The sequence below is a fragment of the Fundulus heteroclitus genome, chromosome 23 (genome assembly GCF_011125445.2).
Source record: "Fundulus heteroclitus isolate FHET01 chromosome 23, MU-UCD_Fhet_4.1, whole genome shotgun sequence".
Taxonomy (NCBI): Eukaryota; Metazoa; Chordata; class Actinopteri; order Cyprinodontiformes; family Fundulidae; genus Fundulus; species Fundulus heteroclitus.
Window position 1 is genome coordinate 23,084,173 of NC_046383.1, and position 13,793 is coordinate 23,097,965.

The 13,793-nt window shown below is 40.6% G+C and overlaps 1 protein-coding gene across 2 annotated transcripts in view; it reads left to right on the forward strand.

Moving 5' to 3' along the window:
- Window positions 1-5,501: 5,501 nt before the first annotated feature.
- Window positions 5,502-13,793, forward strand: part of LOC105917441 (ras-GEF domain-containing family member 1C) — a 33,642-nt gene continuing 25,350 nt past the window's right edge. For both annotated transcript variants that reach the window (XM_012852283.3, XM_021310791.2), the window contains exon 1: window positions 5,502-5,877. The gene's annotated coding sequence lies outside the window, so the exon portion shown is untranslated. The remainder of the gene's footprint in view (window positions 5,878-13,793) is intronic.

Sequence of the window (13,793 nt, forward strand, 5' to 3'; positions counted from 1 at the left end):
TGCACTTTGCACAAGGAGCGCTGGACCACATTAGAACAGCAAGCACACGTCGCTCTGCTCTCTGGCAGCCAAACCTTTGTTGTTAGATTATTTTCTCTCTCTACCTCGCTGTTCGCGTTCATCAGCTATATGCGAGTTACATTGCAATTTCTTCTTACGTTTTTTTGTTTTTTTTTAACCTGGTTGACTTTCAGCACTGTTAACCCGCTGCAGAATAAAAAACAACGTCTCCCAGCTCAGCTTGCTGTCTTTCTGGAATCGTACCAAAGCCCTAATTTGTTTAGTGGGACTTATAGCCCTGTTTTACGGGTGATTTATACTTGCAACAGGTGCCAAAGTGGTTTTACATTGTTTTGGTACATCCGAACAGACAAGGGTAATGAATGCGCTGCTGGCAAGGCACGTTGGGCCCTGCAGGAGCGCCGGGGAAACCGGGTTGTTAGAGATACACAAAAGGCAGAGAGCTGGGGGAGTGAGAGGACACTGAACCAAGACAAGCAGCAAACATTAAGAGCTACTATAAGTCAGAGGAGAGCCACAGAGAGAAAGCAGAGGATATGTTAAAAGAAGTAAAGCCTTTGTTCCGTCTTGCATTTATTTTCTAACCATATTTAACTCAATCTTTTCTGGTCACTCTACATCAGGCCTTAGAATGAAACACAAATTTGCAAAACCAGGTCTCAAAATGAAGCTCCTCTCACCTCTGCAACATCTGAACGTTGTCGTTTCTGCGAAGATAACATCTCACACACTGACTGTGAGCGCTAGATTTGATCCGCGACTGCCAGGTTTATTAACGGCACCTCCGCGTGTCGTGCTCTCACGCCGGCTCCAAGCAACAGCTACCCATAAAGGTGTTCTGAACAGCTTGCAAATGATTTTTGGGCGGCGGCGAGCAAACTTGGAGACTTTTCTGAGTGTGAAGGGTGCAGCTGTTTAAGCATCCATCATCGAGACTGCATTAATGCCTTCACTCGGCGAGCTCGAGCGGCAGAGGCAGTGAGAAATATTTAAATGTTCTTGTTTATGCTTCCGCTTGCTTTTCTCGGGACATTTGGAAATCATAATGAGAAATTTTCTCACATTTGGAACGGCACCACCGCCCTGTTTTGTGAAGTCATTAACTGAGGTTTGGTTTCAAGGAGCAAAACCCACACAGGAGGAGGAACAACAACAAGAGGAACATGACAAGACAAAAGAGACAGATGAATATTAGAGACAGGGTAGCTACGATGAGCTGCACAGATGAAGTTTGCTGGAGTAAGTTTATACGTTTTCTGGACTCTGAAAAGACATTCAGCACTGTCACGTAATATCGTATTGTAAGCTAACAAATTTAGTCTCCTTTGCCGATTCAGAAGAAGAAAAACCTGACAGAATGTGATAACAAATTATGCGTGTGGCTTTTGCTGAAGCTGTGTGCACAGTTTTTTTTTTTTTTTTTTTTTTTTTTTGTGAAGGGAAAGACCGTTACTGATGGTTGAACTGCTTTATCATGAGGAAAAGCTGTTGTGGTTTCACTGCTGTCATGGTAGCGTATCAGCAGCGGTGACAGGCCAAATTCTTCCATGCACACTGCACTAGCTTGTAGATTTCAAAGACCAGCGCCCCTCCAAGGGTTTTAGAAGCGTTCTGTGGCAAGTCCCCCATGTCTGCAATTCCCCACAGTGGCAGAGGAATGTTTCAGACAAAAGCTGTAATTCCTAAACACATGAATTCTGCTCTTGTTCTGACAAAGTTTGTTACTCTGATGCACATAGTCCTCAGCCATTACATTTCTCCAAACAACTGTGTTGCCAGAATACTTTATCATATCAAGCTTTGCAGTGATTATGCAACTCTCACTTTTTTCCACATAAGTCTGAGCTTTGCTCACCAGGCGGGTTTAAGCTGGCAGTATCGTTGTGTAGCTGCCCAACTAATAATCCAAGGACACTATCTGTTATACTCAGTGTTGTATAGTAACGAAGTAAAAATGCTTCACTACTGCACTTAAGTTTATTTTGGAGTACTGTATACTTTTCTCGAGTATAACATTTTTTGATTACTTTTACTTTTACTTAACTATATTTCCGTACTTAATTGCATACTTTTACTCCGATACATTTACAATGTTTGGTTTAGTTACTCGTTACAAAAAAAGTGTCGGTTCGCAGGTTTACCACTTCCTGTAGGTTAACTAGACCTGGTTTATCACTTAACCATGTTCTTAGTATACACCACCTTTGCCTACACTTGGTTGTGTACAATTTTAAAGTGCATAGCACTGACCTTGCTTGAAGAAGGAAAACTGAAAGCTTACAAAAAGGTTGTATTTTCTGTCTAAACTTGATCTAAATTTCTCCTGCACTTGGCTGTTTATATTATTTTAAGTGAATTTGACCTTCAAAGTTTACCAAAATCTAAAAAAAGTGTCATTCAAACTGCATGTGCTTTATTTTACTTTTTACTTATACTTTTCATTACATTACTTGAGTACATCTATTTTTACAGTAATTTTCATACTTAAGTACAAGACATTTTAGATACTTTAAGACTTTAACTCAAGTAACATTTCAGTCAGTGACTTGGACTTTTACCAAAGTCATATTTTAGAGAAGTACTTTTACTTTTACTTGACTCCGAGATTTCAGTACTTTATACAACTCTGGTTATACCAGCCAAGCTTTAATAGTTGAATTTCTCACAACAGCAAGCTGGATGGCCTTAAAAAGTTATTTTATTTGATACTATGTTACTGCTAATGGTAACGAGTATTTGTACCATACATGTAGTGGTTTGATTGGGAAGTTAAAATAGTCAGACTGTATTTGCTGTCAAACTTTCATTCATTCACTTACTTGAATGATATGGCTAAGGCACAAGATAAAGATCACATCATGGTCTGGCAGCTAACTCCCTGTTCAAGCCATCTGTGTACGCTGTGGCAGGAACTGTGTTGTGTGCACATGTTTTAGCTGTGGCTTGTTGCTTACCTTTAAATCCAGCATTTCAGCTGTATTTTATGACCACGGGGCAAAAAGTGTTTCTTGTGGACGAGGAAAAATCTATCTAGAGGTGGCTGGCTTTTTTAAGTGTAATGGAAAGAACTTTAATCTGCAGTCAGTCCTGCACAAAGAGGTGCTGGTAATCATCAGCTCAATATTGAGGATAAAGTTACGGCTAGATGCATTTTTTTTTTTTTTCATTTTTCCTGAGGGGTGCAGTGCAACTAATGTAATCATAGCTAAGCTTTTCCTCAAGTCCAACGTTCACCTAAATTAAACTTCCCACCTGAGGACTCTGACAGCTATGAAATGAATCAGTTTACCTGTCTACAAGTCACCAGAATACTTACTTTTGCTCTATCTGTGTTGACTGACTGCTGGATCCTCACAGATCAGTGTATAGTTATTGCCTTATATTACCTTTGCTTGTAGTCTAGTTCCTGGAGAAGTAGAAGCTGTTATCTGGTTGCGGATCTGTTGTCGCCCTGCGTGACCTGTGGGTAAACATGCAGGCACTGGTATTAGGAACGGATTGAGCTGAATTATCTTAGTGTGTGTGTACCTGTGCGCTTTAGACACTAAATCAATGTCCTGTCGTTAGATGCAGCGAACTGACACTAAATTCTGAGTCGGAAAAAAAGTTGCTAAATGAAACCTCACCGTAGTTAAAGGAAAATTATATCCAGGGGCAGAAAATAAAGCTTCTAGATGAAACAATAATTCTTGTAGTCGTTAAGTAGAATTGGCACATCCCACTGAGCAGATAGGTGTTGGCTGTGTGAGTGTGTATGAAACACCGTGTCTGCATGTTCGTTAATTTTCACCTCTCACTGCAGCAGCAGCTGCAGCATCTGCTCCTATACGTAGGTGTGAGTGCAGTCCATGTAAGACGGTGAGATTTATCTCTGTCCTTTAGGGCAATGTCAGACCTATCCCTCCCCTCGTTTATAAGACTCAGCAGCAAGTGCAAAAGCTTCAGAAAATCCGCTTATGCATTTTATCCACTTTTTTGTGTAAATCCATGTTTTCCCTTTTGTCTCTCTTTTCTCCAAATATTTAAAAAAAATTATCCGATGTAGGTCACATCGGTTGTTGTTTTTTTTTCTTGTGTTCGATGGTGTTTAATGTATTCAGGTTTCAATGGAAAATGGCATGAATGTCAGAGTTTCATTTCCATATTCAGCCATGGCCTGATCATTCGGGGGTCATGGTTAGAGGGTGTCAATCAGCCTGGAGTAATAGAGCCACATTTGCCAGAGACCAAATGTTAAAAGGGGGTTAATTTATTCCTGTAATTTGCTTTAAAGCCTCATTAAAGGAAGACATGACTCATCAGCTAACGAAAAGATTATGGAGTAAATTGATATTTTGTCCCTTTGGTATTGCTTTAAACATTATGTGGATTACACAGCAGAAAAGAAAACAATCATAAAATAATTTAAAGTCTTTTGATTTTCTTTAATCAGAATAGATTATGATGTTCTGTCACAGTGAAATAAAACTACCATCCAGGGAAACTATGCCACACTTCTGAAAATCTTGGTGGCCTTCAGAATAAAAGCACAAACATCTGATCCCAAACCAGTCTTAGGCTGATAAACATCATAAAACGTGTCTTTATGTGACAGATCACCCATTTGGACTACCTCTTTGGATGATGAGGGGAATTACATAAATGTCTTTAGCTTGAGGAGCCCCAGAAGTCCAAAAATGACCAGGATGTTCAGTTGCTTTTTAAAAGTTACTCGTTAATCTACATTGCTGCTAAATTATTCTAATTCGCCCTTGATAATTTTTTGGGGTCAAGAAGATTAGCGTAAACAACTTGATTGAAATGTGCTCTGTGGATTACTTGTTTTTATTTATTTATAATTTATTTTATATAAACCAATGAGCCTATCGAGTGGTTGCAGACACTTTTGACTGATTTAACGACAGCTGGCTGAAGTATTCAAACATTCCTAATAAGTCTGGGTAACAAGTTAAAAATGTCAGCACAAACTGCCTTAACAAGCCTTAGTTTATGTACACACATCCAATGTCTGTACACTGTAGGTGTTGCCTGTATAAGATTCTCATGGTGTGATATTTTTTAGTCATTATTTTAAATGCAAATGTTTTTATTTCAAAATATTTGCACAAAGTTTTTTTAAGTTAATGTTTGACGTTGAATTTATTTTGCGCATACTGTAGAAGCCTATTTTAAGCCAGCTGATAATCGGTGTGCAGCAAGATGTGTGGAAGGAGGAGAGATGTGTTATTCCAAAACAGGACAGGAACTGTAGAGATAATGTTGGCACTTTACTTTACAAAAAATGGTGCGGAAAAAAATACAGATAAAATAATAGACTGCGCTTTCTGAGACTCACTCAATAAAAGCAAAAAATACAAATGACGTATCTATATTAAATAGGGTTTTTGATCAGTACCTTATTTTGAAAATATAAAGTGGAAGCAGTTATAATTTCACCTCCTTGACGGCCGTGTGAGTAGTCCTCCCTCTCCTCCGCTCCGCTTCACCCACTAGGCTTTAGAGGACGTGCGGGTGCACCTTGCAGTCCTCCGTGTCTCCGTGGCGCAGAACGGGAGGGTCAGCACGCCTTGAGGGACGCGCTTTGCCCCGGCTCATTTGGCATCTACCACTGGCCCCTGATCACCGAGGGAGAAATCTGTCCAGAACCAGGACCTCTAACCAGCTGACGTTTGCTGCACTTTTTGCCAACCCGGCGGCGGCACTTCTGGAGTCTATACTTCTCCCACTCATGCCGGCTGAATCAACTGCGCTGTGACCGCCGATTCATTTGGGAATATCTGGCACGTAGGGCAGATCTACTGGCTTTACATCGGACACACACGCCGGATCGGAGATGGGGATCCCAGTTTAGTACTGGTGAGTGTGGTGAAAAAAGCAACAACTAACCCTATTAGCATATTAAGATTGCGCTCACGCCCACAGCCTGTGCGCCCACCTCTGGGGTATGGGTGCGTGTGTTTACGTTAACACCGTGATTAAAACGCAGTGTTGTCGCGGCTGAAACTTTACTAGACGCACATGCATGAGCTCATCGTGCATTCTGATGTAAAAGATGTGTCGCGCCTTGCATCACTTTACTACCGTTAAAAAAAAAAAAAACACGGTGAGCCGTGAGTCAGCGGCGCGCACGCCTCCTTAAAGAGGGGGATCCAGCGAGTCATCGTGTTCTTTACTTCTGGTACATTCGGATGAAAGGGTTAATAATGGCATGAATCTCCGGAAATAATGTAGCAGCAATACACAAGTTCAACAGATGTCACATCTGACAGTTGTCCGGGTTTTGGGTACATGGCACAGATCTTACCTAATTTTAGAGGGCGCGTGACGCGAGGGTTAAGGCTCTTGTTCATTTATTAGGGAAGATGCAAATTGAAATGTGTGCTCGGAGCAGGGAATCCTTGATAAAATAGTCTCTGTATTATAAGAAGTATAATACATAGAAGTAATTTGATGGAACAATGCGAATAGGATGGACATTTGGAAATGTTACTGCTTAAAGGGGAATTTATGAAGACATGCGTGTCTTCTGCTTCTGTCACATTTGTATAAGAGAATAAATCATGAACACCACAGAAATCTGACTGGGCTCACCTAATTAACTATTATGTAATATATCTGTGCGCCTTATTTCCTAATACTAATGATAGTACTGCTATTACTACTATATTACTACTACTGCTGCTGCTATTAGTACTAGTATAACTAATAATAATAATAATAGTAATTAATAATGATAAATTAGCATCACCTGAGTCTTCAGGAGTGATCAGCATCAATTGCTCTACAGTATAAGTCTACAGTATTGAGGCCAGCCTATGATACTTAGAGTCATCTTATTTTGTCTTTCATTTATTACTATTATTTGTGTTGTTTATGCATTTTTAACCAGGGGAAATTATTGCTTAAAATAACTTACAAAATAGTCTTTATTTTAATTGCTTGCCGGAAGTAAAGCACTGAAAGCTTTCTTGGTCATAGAAATAGTTGACTTTATCTTACTAGATGGCATCTAAATGAGGCAAAAGCTTAGAGAAATTGTTGAACCAAATGACACGCTTTCAGGGCTCTATTGCTCCACTTGCGAATCAGCTTGCACGGAAAACTTTCCAATCAGGCACAACAAAGATCTGCCAGTAAAGTAAAGCTTTGGTCTTAAGCTCTGGTCTGTGGCTTCTTGCGTGTCGCCGATCTAACCGATGAGACTCTGTGCTGAGCCGCATGCTTCTTGCTAATGTATGTCAGTGGATGGTATAGCATCTGAGTCGAGCTCATCTGCTTTGTTTTTTATCTGCTGCCATCAGTGACTCCATCTGAGGTGGGCTGCAACTTTTTCCAGCATCAAATTGTGGGGTGTGTTAATAATTTAACACTCATTGGGCCAGATGGACCGAGCTAATGGCCTGAATCTGACCCAGGGACCCCCGGTTCAGGGTCACCGTTGAAGGTGATTGCATGTTCCTTTGCAGATTCAAGAGATGCACGCTTGCTTAAACTGAATAACATGACAGTAAAGCATCAGCTCCTTGTTTATTTGCTGGGATTTCTGCAGCAGAAGACACTTGTCTCTAGGGGGACAGGCATACTACGCAGCAGGTGCAGGACTGTTAGTGTTTCATCTTGAATTCATAACATTCATGATAGTTTTAAAGGTCATCCAGTAGAGAATCCAGAGAAGGGTTTCAGCCTTTTTCACCTACGGGCAATACAGGAATAGCTTGCAGAGCATTTATTATACGCCTTTCACGGCTTACTGCAATGTGGATGAAAGTAAAACCAGCCCTGTCTGAAGAAGACATAAGTGAGAAAACGTTTGTATCCAGATTGCTGATATTGCTCCTGACGCTACAGCTGCTGCCGGAACGCGTACACCGACTCTCTGCACCACGCCGTCTTGCTGTCTGAGGGCTCATTTATAGTGTTTTGATAGTAAAAATAAACGCCGTTGCATGCGATGCTTGTTGGCGATAATTAAAATCAAATGCTGCGAATCCCGCCGCCCTCTTGTCGCGTCGTCGTCCCCTGCTCCCCAGTGATCGAGCAGCTCTTTGTTCGGGGCTCTTCTGGGTTCACCGCTTCAGCTGACCTTGTCTGTGCTCCGTCCACGAAGGCCTGCCTCCCTAAGCAGCCGAGATCAGACGGGAATTAAAAGAGACAGCTTGCTTCGGCAGTGCCGAAGACAGGGAGCCATGCAGGTATATGAGCCACCGGAAGCTGGGGTCGGTCAGAAGTCAGCGGTAACAAGAACGCAGCAGGTACAGGCGGCGGGGCAGATCGTGTTCCTTCCAGCTGGATCTGCGGGGAATAACAGTGGCCCTGTTAATGAGGTGGTGGAGTTTCAGCATGGACACGAAGGGGGAACGTTTCCGGAGAGGGAGCCCAGTCTGGGAAGGTCTTTTAAGGGCCGGGAAATGGGGAGGTAGACCCAGTTAGTCTCGTAGAGATGACAGCTTTATCGTCTTCAGAAGGTTTATGCTGGAGCTGTGCACAGGGGAAGGGCTTTGTGTGCGCCGAAGAATCTCCCCGCTCTGCTCTGAAGACTGACAGGACGCCTCGGTTGACCTGTGGCAATGCAGTTTTTCTGGAAATCGGCTTCACTGGAACGTGACTCATTGTGCAGAGGAGACTTTAGCTTGTGATATTCTCCATTGCAGATTACTTTGAGATGCATCGGTCATAATTTTGTGTTTGATTTCAAATCTTTGATTTTTTTTTTTTTTTTTAAGGATTGGAGTTACCAATGCCCATTTCCCTTTAAGAACTACAGTAAAAGAAGATATAAGGACAGTATTAAAAAATGCTTTTTTCGCGCCAGCCTGAGCGATCGTTATTATTTTTATTTATTTTTTATTAGGAGCAGAAGCGTTGTCACACCACATGAGAGAAAACTGTCATTATAAACGTTCAGCCCTAACGCATTCAGCTCTAACATTTTCGATTGGCTTTAACGTCTTATATTAGTGATTACCATGGCTAGCATTACTAAAACGATACATTAACTCTGACGTTTTCAATTCCAGCACGTTTGATGGCAGACAGCCTGAGAGCTCAAAAAGGATGAACCATAGCAACTCTTCTGCATCCACTGAGCCTTCCTGTTATCTGCAGAAAGTCTTGTTCTCTCCTCGTTGTGTTGGTCGGGCCTATTGGAAAAACCTGTTTTCTTTTTTAAACATATAACGCCTTTGTGCTTCCTCTAGATTTATTTACTGATATTGAAAATAGCTTACAACGAGTCATCTTCCCTCCATTGCAGCTTTTAGGTCTTCTCTACCTGGTAGCGGCTCTATAATTGTATTGCTATCCCATTGCCACTTATTAATACCTCTGATGTTTTGACGTTCAGTCAAAACATATATTTTACGTTTGACCTTAATGTAAAAATATTCTACAGTCACAACAGCCATAGATTTTTAGTTTTGGTGAATTCCAGTGTTCAATTCAATTTTATTTATATAGCACCAATTCATGAAACATGTCACCTCAAGGCACTTTACAAAGTCAAATTCAATCATATTATACAGATTGGTCAAAAATATCCTATATAAGGGAACCAGTTGATTGCTTCAAAGTCCTGACAAGCAGCATTCACTATTTAATATTATATTATATTATATTATATTATATTATATTATATTATATTATATTATATTATATTATATTATATTATATTATATTATATTATATTTATTATATTATATTATTTGATTTCACCAAACTGAACATGTTTAATGTTGAAATAGATGTTGGTTGCAAAATAACTTGCTGCAGTTTCAAACTTCTGAAAAAAACTTTTGACCCCAATGTACCTTCTCCTCGTGTGTATTTTTTTTCTTCTCAATCACACTACAGTGCTTTTGAACTTGTAAAGAGCTTGACAGAGAAAAGGACCCAGCACTGTGATGGCCTGTGCCTCTGACAGGCCCTCGGATGTGCTTTGGCTCCGTGGCAGCTTTGCCACTGACACGGGGACGATGGGGCTGATCTCGCTGACGGGCCGTGACAGATGGACTTCACGTCTGGAGTCGCCCCGTCACAAGAGAAAGAGAGACGGAGACAGAAAGACGGAGGGCAAACAAGGGATTCGGGGGGGAAATACAAGAGAGAGGATGGGGCGTCACAGTGGAGACACAACAGGCATCTAATTACCTCCCAATTGGAGCTTTGACTCCATGGAAACAGCCTGTGCTCTCCTGAGCTGCACTCAACTCCCTCTATGCTGTTTGACGTGCAGCTATTGGCGGCCAATTCCTATAGATTTAGAGAGGTCACCAAAGCAATTGAAGTATATTTGATCCCTGGTGTGTTCAATAAAGCACTGCAGTGAGTATTTGGGTTGCTTCAATCAGATGAGCTCACAGTAATGGAGTTATCTATTGATTTAGAGCTTTTTTTCTTAGCCCAGGTGTGTCACCAGTTTAGGATAAATTTCCAAAATAATACCCTAACAACAGCTTTCTTTTATCAGTTTGTAATATTTATTACAAAGCATCCTAAATATCAGTCAGCTGAGAAACTGTGAAGTGAAATAATGCAATGTTTTTTTTAAAAAAACATCAATCTATTTATCTTTTTATCCCAGTGAGCATTTTTAAGTTAATTAAATAAATCTCTGTTTTTTATCTCTAGGCTAAAATTGGACTTCATTTAATTTACAGGTGAAACTTAAGTATCTAAAATCATGTTTAGACGTTAAATTAACATATACATTTAGATGCAGCTGGTAGTAATAATAACAAGCTGGTTTTGTGCAAAATCAAACACAACATTTAATTTTGATAACTTCGCTCGTCATAGTAAACTAAACGGTTGTGGTTTCTTCATAATAGTGCTACCACATAAGAGCATAAACCGTCTGCTCAGCCATTGAAGTTGGAGGTTCTCATTTATTCTGAACAATTTTATGCTGCAATATGAATGCAACTCCATCGGTTGTAGTTGGCAATGGGCCTAATGATGAGTCTAATTGATTTTTTTTTTTTTTTACAACTGAAAAGCAGAAATTATTTAACCCTACCACTGCGAAGTAAAAGGTTGACTAATGAAGTAATAATGTGACTTATGTCATGCCATTATTACTATTTTGGTTTAGATGTATTCAAACATTTTTAATTTAATTTAATATTTGCCAAAGGATTTATGACTGGCTCATTGTGTCAACTGTTATCTCTTTTTTACACAAGTATCATATAATATTAGCTGTTTAATTGGTCAGACTATCGTTTTAGCTAGCCAGCTTAGTGCTGGATGCATAACAACACACCAATTGAAGTTCTAAAATAGTTTAAATTTAAATAAGTGATGACCGGTGCTCCTTTTATTTCTGTACAACCACTGTCTTTTTTTTTTCTTTTCTTGTATTTAAGAGAACAAAAACACAGGCTGCAGACTCAAACGTTGGCTCCATTGATGTTATGGCCAAAATGTAAGGTACTGAAAAATGCTGAGAATCTACTGATCCGTGTCACAATCCTGTCTGGTCCTTTTACTGATTTGAGTTGTTAAGCTTACTCGTTTTCAGTTGTGCGTGTGCTTCAAAAAGCATATATTACATCATCTCATTTGGAAATGGTTTTATCGAGTAGTCTGTAGGTAGATCATCTTGCTACAGTCCATTGTTTTGTGAGGAAGTTTTGGCGGCACACTTCTTTTTTTTTTTTTCTTTTTTTTGTTGCTGTAACTTAAGCATTTTTCACCCAGTTGTTCTTCCACCCCTCCGTGTGCTCAGCACTGCCTTATGACAGCAGCTTCCATGAGCAGGATGATCCTTGCTGCAGGGCTACACAAATTTATCAGGAGCTCCACAATCTCTTCTGAACCAGCCCGGAGCAACAGGATCTCAAGTGCATGGTGATTCGCTGGTGTGCCTCGCCATTAAAAAAAAAAAAAAAAAACGACATTGCTTATCTGTTTCACAGTAAAAATGGCATTGTAGTGTAATATTGTGCTGTCCACATACCAACCTGAAAGTAGCTGTGAATTTGTGTCAGACCACTGTTTGCATAGTCATATCAACACACACTGAGAACAGAGCAGGCCACTAATTAGCATATCTCCACGCCATACATCAGCGACCAGACGGCGCGTAGCCCCTGTCCACGCAGCTTGTAATACGCTGATAGACGTAGCTCAACAGGAAAGGAGACAGCTGTGATGAAATTAGCACTGTGTGCTTATTAGATGTGCATCTGTTTCAGTCTCGCTCATTAGCTCGTGGTGGTTACTGTGCAGGTTTGATTCTAGGAACAGGAACGAGGTGATGATGACTCTGTTTGGACGAACAGCTGCGCAGAGGAACCCGCTTAGTTTTATTTCTCTGTCTGGACTCGCTGCCTTGTAAAGAGCGAGACCAAATCGCAAATTTAAGTTAGCCAAATGTGCCTGCAAATATTACAAATAGCATGTGGCTTTCTAAATCCTTCTGTACTTATTATTATCCAAAAGTGTCAGGTGTGTCGGCAGAGCGAAAAACTGAATTCATTGTTAAAGGGGACCTATTGTGGAAATTTTACTTTTTCCACGTTTTTGTACTTTCTTTTGGGTCTTAACTGCTTCTAGAAGCAGTTTAAGCGCTAAAAAAAGCCAACCAGATGTTTCTTTTGGTAATACGTACATGTTTTGTTGGTGTCTAGTAAACCAGACGATTTTTACTTCACAACTAACGGGCACTGCCCCTCACCTAGCCACCCAAACGGAGCTCATCATCAGCTGACTTTACCGCCGTATGTGCCGTACAATGGCTGTTCGGCATTAACATGATTTGTCATTTAGCACTAGCTAACAACAGGCTACTAATAGCCCTGTGTCCATTTATAAACTTACCGCTCAGAAAGCGCTCGCTGCAACCTTGCTGCTGGTGCAGGAGGCTCCACTTCTTCTGCTTCTGGGTCTGACTCAGGGTTAAAGAGGTACGGACGTACCATTCTTCATCGGTTTGCAGCCGTTTTCACGTGTATAAAGTGCGAGTGTAAACACTCCAGAAATGGGGAAGTGAAATCACATTATCTGAGAAAGATATTGTGCAAAAGATGTAATGAACATGTCTTTATAGCCCATAGACCTATCCTAACTCGTTTAAAAGGAAGCATACTAGGCCCCCTTTAATTATCACTAAGCAGTATTATGGATTAAACAGGCCCATTGTTAACGACGCCTTCAATTCCCTAACAAACTAAGGAAACAAATTCAGGGTAAGGTGTTTTTCCTCACACGTGAAGGGGTTTCAGAAGTTTACTCGGTGGCTAATGGGGCTTATTTCTAAGAACTAAGGGCAGGATATGGTGGATTTAGTGGAAAATTTTGTCATTTTGCAGTTGAAGCTTTTAGTCTGGAGAGCCTTAATAAAAAATCCCAACCCCTTGGTTCATATTTTGTCACATTACAACCACAGTCCTGTGTGTTTCATTAGACCTGTATGTTAGTCACCAACACAAAGTAAAATATAATTGTGCAATGGAAGAAAAACGATGCATGGTTTTCAAAGTTTGTTACAAAGAAAAATCTGGAAAGCGTGTCACACATTTGTGTTTAACTCCTGGGACAATAGTTTGTAGAACCACCGCTCATTGCAAATACAGCTGCGAGTATTTTGAGGCTCACTCCAGCTACACTCCATCTATTTTCCCATTAAACCTGACAAGCTTCCCTCTCCCTGCTGAAGCAAAGCATCCCCATGTCCATGTCTTTGTAGGGTTGGACATGGACCACACTCTTCCCTTTTTTTGTATGACCAGTTCCTTCTGGGATGTCTAAAGCTTGCAATCTCGTTTTATAAC